A 10,292-nucleotide genomic window follows, 5' to 3' on the forward strand; every position below is an offset into this window, starting at 1 on the left:
GGTTTGAACCCACCACCTTCGGTATATGGGGCCGGGGCCCTACCCACTGAGCCACAGGCGCCGCCCCCGTCTTACCACTTTCAAATGCATCCTCCACACAGCCACCGAGACCTATCTGAAATGCATCTGAGCATAACATGGCTAGAAACTGGGTATCACTCTTGACACCAACTTTTTTACTCTACCTCCAATTCAGGACATTTAAAAAAAAAAAAAAACTTTATCCTTTTATTTCTCTAAGTCTCTTGGACTATAGCAAATGCTTCCTTTCTAGTTTCCCTACTTGCACTGTCTCTTTTCTGCTCATTTTCTGCTAGGCAGCCAGATGAATCTAACTTCCTTATTCAGCATCTCATGGCCCACCCACAACTTTAAATGTTATAGTGGTGTGAGGCTTTCTTTCTGATAAAGATCCAAAGACTTCGCACAAAGCCACGTCTCCTGCTGCAGCCTCACCTCACATAGAGCCCCTCCACAGAGCTTGCCCATCTATCCCCAAGTCCTTTTTCTTCCTCCTCCTTCAAGGCTATCCTCTTTCTGTATTAGGGCTTTCACAGTGCCTTCTAGATCTTCTGTCTGAAACTTTTGTCCCTTAATCAGCACTCCCACTAAATCTTAAGACTGCCCAGGCCCACACACTGCAATTAGTAGCACTCTGCACTTGCCACAAATTGTACTATTTATTTTGTGATTACTTATGTAAGGTTAGAAACTTCATAAGAACAAGAACGTTGTTTGCTAACTATTAATATTATAAGTTCGTTCTCTAGCATTGTGTCTGGACTACAGGAAGTACTCAATAAATATTGTCTGAATGAAAAGATTGTTTCTCAGGTGGTTTTAACACCAGAGGAAAAGCAAGCAGCATCTTTTTTCCAATAATTCAAAATATTATATTTATATGAAAATAAACACAATTATATCATAAAGTTGAATGCAAAAAAAAAAACAAAATTCATGAGTAGACAGGAAGGAGGAAGGGCAGAAAAGGAAGGAAGGGAGGGAAGGATGGAGGGAGGAAGGAAGACTTAAATACTTCAGTACTTAAGGAAACCTCTTCCTTCCCCTTCCCACTCCAAATGCACTTCTCACATCTTTACAATAGGAGACAGTTTTACAACTTGAAGCAAGGCATGCACTGAAATTAGGTTCCTGCTCTCTGCAGGAGACTGGAGATGGGGCACTCTCTTCCTTGACCATTAACATTTCCAAGGGTTGGCTCCCAGGTCCTTAAAGACAATCCTGGGTTGAAAAACTGACTTGAGGCTTGGGGAAGAAGCCTGAAGTCTGGAAGAACCCTGTCTGAAGTTGATGAAGCTGAGGGAAATGGGAAGACCATCTTAGTCACCAGTGGAGTTTCCACGCATCTCCGTCTCTGTCTCTTTCTCTCTGTGTGTGTCTCTCTCTCTCACACACACACACACACGCACACACACACACGGGCAAATATTCATGTATGCACATATAAATCTGAATGAAAAACCCTTGAAAGTGAGTTATTCAACCAACCAAAAACAAATCAAAAATTTAAATGACATGCTAAAGTTGAGGGTGGAAACAAGGTCTGTAAAATCTACAACCTCTTCTCAAGAAGGTAAATGGCCATCAAAAAAGAGTTATCCAGGGGTGGGATACATTAACATTTTCCAAAAGCTATGTACTACTAAATGTGTGAGCGAATAGCTAGAACAAATTCATAATTTGACAACTTTTAACCTGCTATCACGTTTCACACATTTCCACATCACCCCCTACCATCTCAAATTGCACAAATACAAGAATTATTCAGGGCCATCACTGAAATAAATGAAGAGATCAATTATTTCAAGTGGGTGATGATGCTGAATTTCATGTGGGTAACCATGCTGTTTTCAAGTAATGTTATTCTATGTGTACAAGAGACTCATTGACTTAGTGAGGAAAAGCACAGGACCTCCAGGCAGGGGAATTAGATGCCTATAACCTATAACAATGGGCAGGCATTTACTTTCTCAAAACCTTAGTTTTCCCAGATAAAGAGGTGAAATACCAGATTAACAAATTTGAGAAACTACTGCATTCCTTACATAAAGCTTTTATGTTCTTATTTGTTGCACATTTTGACATGTTTTCCAAAAAGTCATAATTAGCCAAAATTGAAAACTAAAAATTAACAATTGAAAACTAAATTTTTAGACTCAGTCTGAGTCAATATCTGAATATAAATACATGTAATAAATAGGCTCACTTTTTATGGTACTGACAGTGCTTCTGATGGAGTTTTCTCTGGCTAGATAATTTCTACCATTCATAGTTTTATTCTGAACCCCATGATTTGTTCATATAATTGTCATAATCCTCAGTTTTTAAATTTTGAGCACAATAGAAATGCATGAGGGATAATTTCAAGAACTAAAAAGCATAAATGCATTTTAATCTTTGATCATGATCAAAGAATTCCAGTGTTGTGACTGGCCATTCCATTTATGCACTCATCACCCTGTTCTAAAAGGGTCAGTGACAGAGGTGACTAGTGTCTTCTAACCACATCACTGTGTCTATTTCATTTTTCAGCGTCTCTTCTTTGATAGATGCTTTCTCTCCAGCATTAACTTATGATTCAGAAATCCTCATATAAACTCAGCCAAGTCAATGGTTCTGGCTGTAGCTGCTATACCCTATGTGATATTATTACTAGAGCTGACCATTAAGGCTTTAGGTACATGATACACAGGCATGGATTTTGCAAATGCACAATTTGTAAAATTTTTTACCGACTCTTCTGTGTCCCAGCCCTTTTTGTCCTCGCCAGGTATCTAGGCCTTTAGCACTTCTATATGTGTTTTCCCCTCGGGCCACTTCTCCTTTCTCAGAGTGGGAGACCAGTGAATATTAAGTAATACTGTGTGATAATGCTGACAATAAGTCTGCTGTTATTTATTTTCAGTTCAAACTCACATACCGAGCCTACCTACCCATAAATCAAATGTGAACTTTTCTCTTTCGTCATTCAGATAGTCACAACAAATGGGGCACTGGTCTTCCTGAGTGACAAAGGGGTCTGGGCAGCCTACTCATGCAGCCTGCCTGTGACCTCAGTTTTGCTTAAACTTGATATCAACTTTATCATTTCTAATTTATGATAGGCTGCTGCTGAGCCTGCTGGCTTTCTGACACTGCGGGTCTAAGAGGATGCAGCTCTTTATGAGCAGTTCCAAACCAGATTCAGGTGTATTTCATGCCCCATGGTCATGTGTTCTGTCTGTCCTAGGGCCCAGAATCATCCCAGGAGCTGATTCTCAACTGGAGTATAATTCTCCCCTTGCAGATGGTATGGCCTTGCTCTGGAATCCCAGTAGCACACACTATGATTCTCCCACTGGGGTTGGCCACAAACTTACATTCCATCTTTCCCCACCACTAACATTTACAATAATAATACAGCCTGGTGCATTATACGACCCAAGAGGTAGGGCTCCTTGTTTCACAGCCTGGAGCAGCTATAGAGCCGCCTTCTATTCTGGAATTCATTTAAAGCTAGCAACCTTTCCTATCGTTGTACTTAAGGACTGGAGTATATTTCTATGTGCACACTGTATTCTAGCCAGAACCCAAGAAATTCTACCAGGTGTTGTGATTTCTCTTCTGTGATGGGGATTAGAAGATGCATCAATTGGACTATATTAGCTTTTTCTAATACTTCCCACTTTAGCTCTATAAAATGGATTCTTTCTGCTTGCCAGTGACTGTCATTATTCCCGAGCTTCCCAGCACTAGCCGGCTGATACCCATCGGATGCTGCCCAGAGCTGCCTCCCCAGTCCCGGGTCAGGATGTATGAGTAAGTAGGCGCTTTCCCACTCTGGCCCGTTGGGGCAGCACAGGTGGGGTGGAGGACACCTCAAAGTCAGAGCTTTCCTGGGTGTGCTTTTGTGCTGTTGTTAAAGTTTATTGTGGCAGTGTTGCTTTTAAATGTAAGAATTTTTGAAACAGAAGGGGCCAATATGGTCTTTTCTTTCCAAATTACAGAATAGAAATGATGTGCATAATAAATTAGCTGTAATATATTAAAACATTTAGAAAAACCTACACTTCAAAGAACAAAGTGTTTAATCCATTTAATTTCTTTAATATGTTCATTAGTATTATACAGATTTTTATAGTATGTTCCTTATCGAAATATATTCCAGGAATATGAGATATAAATTTAAGAGAAAAGTGCATTAGAATTGTTATTTATTTAACTCCAAAACACAATTATGGTGACATATTTGAGACATAAATTCCATTTCCTCTAAACCCCCTGCCTGAAGGAAAGAGAAGCTGCATATAAACCCCTAAACAGAGAGCTACAATGGGCTACCCTCTTGGGAACCCCCTCTACCGTGCGGGAGGCTTTGCCTTTCTTTTCCCTTATCTATAATATAGTCTGTCCTTTTACTTACTCATGGTGGTCCTTGAATTCATTCTTCAAATTTCTAAGTCTAAGGACCCAGCAGAGAAATTCTGGGAACATTAGGACAGAGGGTTGGGAGTGTTAATATGGTTCCAGAGAAAAACTATAAGTGAATATTGATGTCAATGCCACATAAATACTATTTTCTCTGATCTTTTCTGATCAGAATTATCAAAATTATGCATTTATAAAGTCCATGTCTGCACACCATGTGTCTTAAGGCTTAATGGTCAGCTCTAGGAATAATACCACGCAAGGTATAGTAGCCACAACTAAAACTGTTACTTAGTGAAGCTGATAGTCTATAATCCTTCTCTAGGATCCATTCAGGACCTCCATGGGCAAGAATAGTGACTTAATAGAGATATATTAGGGCCACACACCTTTGCAAACTTTAGGTCTCTAATGTTGTGCTGATTTTTACCATTCCTTCCTGTCCCCACGAGATATTTTTTTTATTTAGTATAGATAAGGAAAAAGAATAATTTCAGAGGTTACCACTTGATCTTTCCAAGAAGTCCAAGGACCCAATATAGGAAATGTTCCAACTACTAAGCAAAATACCAATTACGTATTTGGAAACCAGGAAATGACCACCAGATACATCTGTGAACACAGTGAATCCATTCCAGGCTAGACTTCAGCAGGACTCCATTTGTTACATCACCCCTGTAATAACCACCCTTATTTAGAGGTCCATGATGGCTCACTGCATCGCCAGGTATCAATGTGCACTCACACTCTGTGCTCAATCGTCCTCTGGGTATTTCTTTTTCCTTAGTAAATGATCCTGTAAGTAAATGCTCTTTGGAAAAGGACTTGGGAAATCATTACAGTTTATCTGTGCTGTGGTATTGCCAACTTGTTCCCCCTACGTACCTGGTCATAATAGAAGCCATGGAAAAGTTTCCCTTCATATTCTGAAATGTCGCCAAAAACTTAACAAAAGGTAGATTAATTAGAGAAAATGCACACAACTTAATGTGTACAAGAGAGGCTTCAGAATGAAGACCCAAAGATGCAGGGGAAATTGTCCATTTTTATAATTAGGGTTGGTTGACTAAGTGTGGACAGTCATGTAAAGAGGATTGGGCAGAATGGGTATGCTCTAATGCTAATAGACTGAATGGGGAAACCCAGCAAGGCCCATCAGTGGAGATTCTTCTTGGCCTCTGGAGAGCATGTCTCCCTTCTAGGTCTAGAGCAGCACCTACCTTCAAACACATTTCTTTATAACCAATTTTTACACAAAAGGGAAAGTTGGAGCAGTGATAGGATGACTTTACTAATAAACAGGAAAAAAAGGGAAAAACTCACAGCACATAAATGCCCCTTCGGAGGGAAATATAACATACCTGATCCTTTCTTTGATTACTTAGGGCTTAATTACTTGTCTTTAACATTAACCACATGTGGATTAATTTAAATTGTTTCACTTGAGAGAGTGTTTTCATTCTTGAACAGCCCTGAGCAGACAACAGGGGTATGAACTTCCTACCCCACTTCCTTCCAGGCTACATCCCAAGGACACTGACAAGCCAGGCTCACAGAAAACAGAACAAGAAAAGCCAGATGCAGTTGTTTAACGGCTCCATTGGTATCAGCTGGCAACAATCACTTTTTTCACATTCTCTTTGTCCCCATAAACCCAAACACCTTATGTGTCTTTCTTTCATGTCATGCCCTTGCCTTGGGAAGTAGAATAAACTTTAAAACTACTCTAACCTTGGGTGGCGCCTGTGGCTCGGTGAGTAGGGCGTCGGCCCCATATACTGAGGGTGGCGGGTTCAAACCCAGCCCCGGCCAAACTGCAACAAAAAAATAGCCGGGCGTTGTGGCGGGCGCCTGTAGTCCCAGCTACTTGGGAGGCTGAGGCAAGAGAATTGCTTGAGCCCAAGAGCTGGAGGTTGCTGTGAGCCATGTGACGTCATGGCTCTCTACCAAGGGCGGTAAAGTAAGACTCTGTCTCTACAAAAAAAAAAAAAGTAAAAGAAAAATTAAAAGAAAAAAACGACTCTAACCTTTCTCATCCCATGTTACCAGACCAACCCTAACATGTAGTATTTTAGATTTTATGGCTGTGGCTGTCTGAAGAACAGAAAGAACAGCTGGAGAACAGGGCTGCTGGTGCTGATGGTCCACTTTCAGGAAGAGGGATTCTAAATTCTATGACTAGCCTTGGGGGGGGATTGCGACTGAAAGGCAGGTGGTCAGGAGAAGGTCCGAGAACAACTTTTGCTTTTGTAACCTTTATTTTAGGGTATTGTTTTTGAGTTCCAACAATCCTCTCTTTAGAGGCTGAATTCTGGACTCAAAATTGGTTTAGGTTTAAGAACTACAAAGGACTGAAACTTCATATGAAGACAACTTCCCTCCCCACACAAGTTTTTCATAAAGGAGATCTGATAGGGGCAGTGCTACAGCCCCCAGAATAGATCATTTGCAAGAACCCACTATCACATATGGAAAAGTAGGCCAGAGAAATTTAATGTCAATTAAAGCTTACGACTATAGGGAAAAATTGGAGTTAAGTTTAGAATTAGAAACCAATATACGTCTACCTATTTTGTATACAAAATAGGAGATTGTATGTGTATCATTTTCCTTTTGAAAAATGTATACAGAGAATGCTAAAAATGCTAAGATAAATAGGATGATGTTGGCCCAGTGTCGTCTTAGTTGATGGGTAAACAAGTAAGTGACCTTTTAAACTAAATCATTTTAGATAGCTTGATCTTCTTTAAATGTGTGGAGGAAAAGTGGGTTAGCCTTGTGTAAACGGGCTTTTGATTCCTGAATTTTAGTACTGACTTTTAATGATGGTGCAACGATACTTTTTGTAGTGCTTAAAATTCTTTCTTAGTACATACTTCAAAGGAATGCTCAGAACTGCTGCCTTTGCAATTGTTTAATACTCTCATAAAGTGAAATATGAAAGCTTGTCTTCTCCCGAGAAAGAAAAAATAAACCAGGACTTCGATACATTTGACATAGGTGATTAAGATAGAAATTATTCTTTATTCATTGATCTAGGGCCTTCCTTGCAATCTATCTAAATTGCTGCCTTTTGTATTTACATTTGTTTTTTATATTCTCCTGTTTTTTGTCCTATTTTCATAGCGTCCATCATCCTAATTACTACCACCAAAAACATTAGCAAAAGTCACCATTAAAAGTATCACTTTGTTTTCAATATGTTAAATATTACCCAATGTGAGCTAATGGTTGCAGTTTTCTATGCACAATAGGACAGGGCTAAGGACCAAATCCTTCCAAGTTAAAGCTAAAAATTCAAGCTTGCAGTTCTCAGAAACATTGAGACTGAATGTTGGAGCCTGGGGTCAAGAAGATGAGAAGGGCTGGGCGCACTGGCTTGTGCTTGTGATCCCAGCACTTTGCGGGGGCAAGGCAGAAGGATAGCTTAAGGTCAGGTGTTCAAGACCAGCCTAAATAACCTAGTGAAACCCTGTATCTAAAAAAAAATAGTGGGGCATGGTGTTACCTACCTGTAGTCCAGCTACTTGGGAGGCTAAGGCAGGAAATCACTTGAGCCCAAGCATTGGAGGGTGCAGTGAGCTCCCTCTGCAGATGACACCACTGCACTCCAGCCTGGGCAGTAGAGATCCTGTCTCAGAAAACATAAATAAAAGATGAGAGAAGGACAGCTTATAGGGAATGTTGCTTCCCATCATCACGAAGTTTGGCCTGATTCAGACATGGAGATCACTGATACCTGCGCAAAGTGAAATATTTTTATGGAAGTTATTGTGAGATTGGGAAATGAGATCAAGCAATCCTGGATGGTGGAGATTGATCCCTCAGCATCTCAATCACTGCCCCTCTAGTCTCTGAATATTTTTGAATCAGAAATTTTTTTTAAGTATAACATAATGTATTTTAAGACATTCACCCAAGGAGCAAAGTTAATGATTGTTTAGTGATGTGTACAACTCATTATGAAGAACTCTTATCAAGCTGGAGGGTCTTTCTCACTTCACTTTTTCTCCCTTGAAAGTGCTGTTGACATGAAAAGAATTGTTTTTCTCCCTCAGTTTCTGGACTCAATAAGGTAGCTCATTCTGATAAAGGAAGACACATCCCCAAGCATTTTAAAGGAAAATACAATTTAGTTTAAAATATCTTATTTCAATAAATATTTTAATTCAATAATCTCTTTCTAGAAAACCAGCTCACTGATTCTTATTGCCCTTTTTTTCGGTCAAAAAGTATGAATTATGTCATATTAACTTGAATTACTGACTCCTAGAACTAGCCTACTACACAAGGAAAAGGTTGAAATAGACTGGAAATTCCAGCTCCATCTTTGTTTAAAGCTGCTAAAACTTGCCCTGCTCCAGCTTCTGTGAATCACACCCTCAGATGGAGCCCCGTGAGTCCAGTTTGATAAATGCTACATGAGTATGTCAGGTACACCAAGAAGAATCCAATCCTCCCAGCCGGTGGAGAAGATGCACAGTGTGTGCTCAGCACTCCCAGAGAGATGAGAGCCTTTCCACTGCAATCTACTTATGTTTTATTTTTTAAGTGACTAATGAGGCTAAGTTAGATTTTTCTGACAGCTTTGGATCCTCAGCTTTCCACATTAATCATTTCTCTGTCCATATGGTGAAATGTATGTTTAAAGTGTTTTAGTTTTAGTTTCTCCTCTGCCCATACAGATCTATAGGTAGAAGATGTATGTCCCATACAATATACGCATCCCATCTTCCCCCTCCCAATATTTTGTAGAGAACTTTGTTCTCCACAAAAGGTCTCTTTAAGCAAAGAGTGTACTAGTGTAGCAGATGGGAGAAGCCCCCTGTTAAAAATAAAATCACATTTGGTATCAATCCAAACCAGTGTTTTATGCCTTCCAACACCACCAGTACCCAACTCAGGTGTCCTAAAAGGATTGCTAATGCAGTTCCTGTGGAAAACAGAAATTAGGCTGTTTTCAGGATTTTTGTTTTGTTTTTTATTTTTTTTATTTCAGATTAATATGAGGGTACAAATTATTAGGATACATTGTGTTTATGAGGTAAATGTCAAGTTATGGTTGAGCCCTTCATGCAGGGAGTGTGCCGTATACCCTTACATTGTCCACTTTAAGTGAGGGCACCAGTCCCCCTTCCTCCGCCCCTTCTCACTCCCACTTGAGTATGCTTGTGTTTTTCTCTCTTGTATGGGTGTGTAGTTTTTCCATTGGTTTCACATTAGTATTGAGTATGTTGGATACTTGCTTTTCCGTCTTGTGATACTTTACTAAGAAGAAGGTGCTTCAACTCCATCCAGGTAAACACAAAAGATGTAAAGTCTCCATCTTTTTATGGCAAATAGTATTCCATGGTACACATATACCACAGTTTATTAAGCCATTCTTGGGTTGATGGGTACTTGGTTTGCTTCCATGTCTTGGCAATTGTGAGTTGAGTTGCAATAAATATTCTAGTGCAAAGTCAATACTATTCCTCTGCATTTTACGATCAAAAAAATCTATTGATCAACATAAGAGATTACATTTTAGAAAATTTGGATGTACTAAGCTCTGTTTCTTGTCCTTTGAAATCTGTATTAGTCTGGATTCTCTAGAAAAACAGATCAATTAAGAGAGAAAAAGAGAGGTGACAGACAGACGACAGATTTACCATGAGGAATTGGCTCACACTGTCATGGAGGCTGAGAAATCCAAGACCTGCAGTTGGCAAGCTAGAGACTGGAGAGCAAGTGGTGTAGTTCCAGGCTGACTTTGAAGGCCTGACAATGGGGAGAGCTGATGGTATAAGTTTTACCCTGAGTCTGAGATCAAAGAGAAAAAGATCAATTCCCACTGACAGACAGAAAGCATTCTCTCTTACTCA

The sequence above is a fragment of the Nycticebus coucang genome, chromosome 11 (genome assembly GCF_027406575.1).
Source record: "Nycticebus coucang isolate mNycCou1 chromosome 11, mNycCou1.pri, whole genome shotgun sequence".
Taxonomy (NCBI): domain Eukaryota; kingdom Metazoa; phylum Chordata; class Mammalia; order Primates; family Lorisidae; genus Nycticebus; species Nycticebus coucang.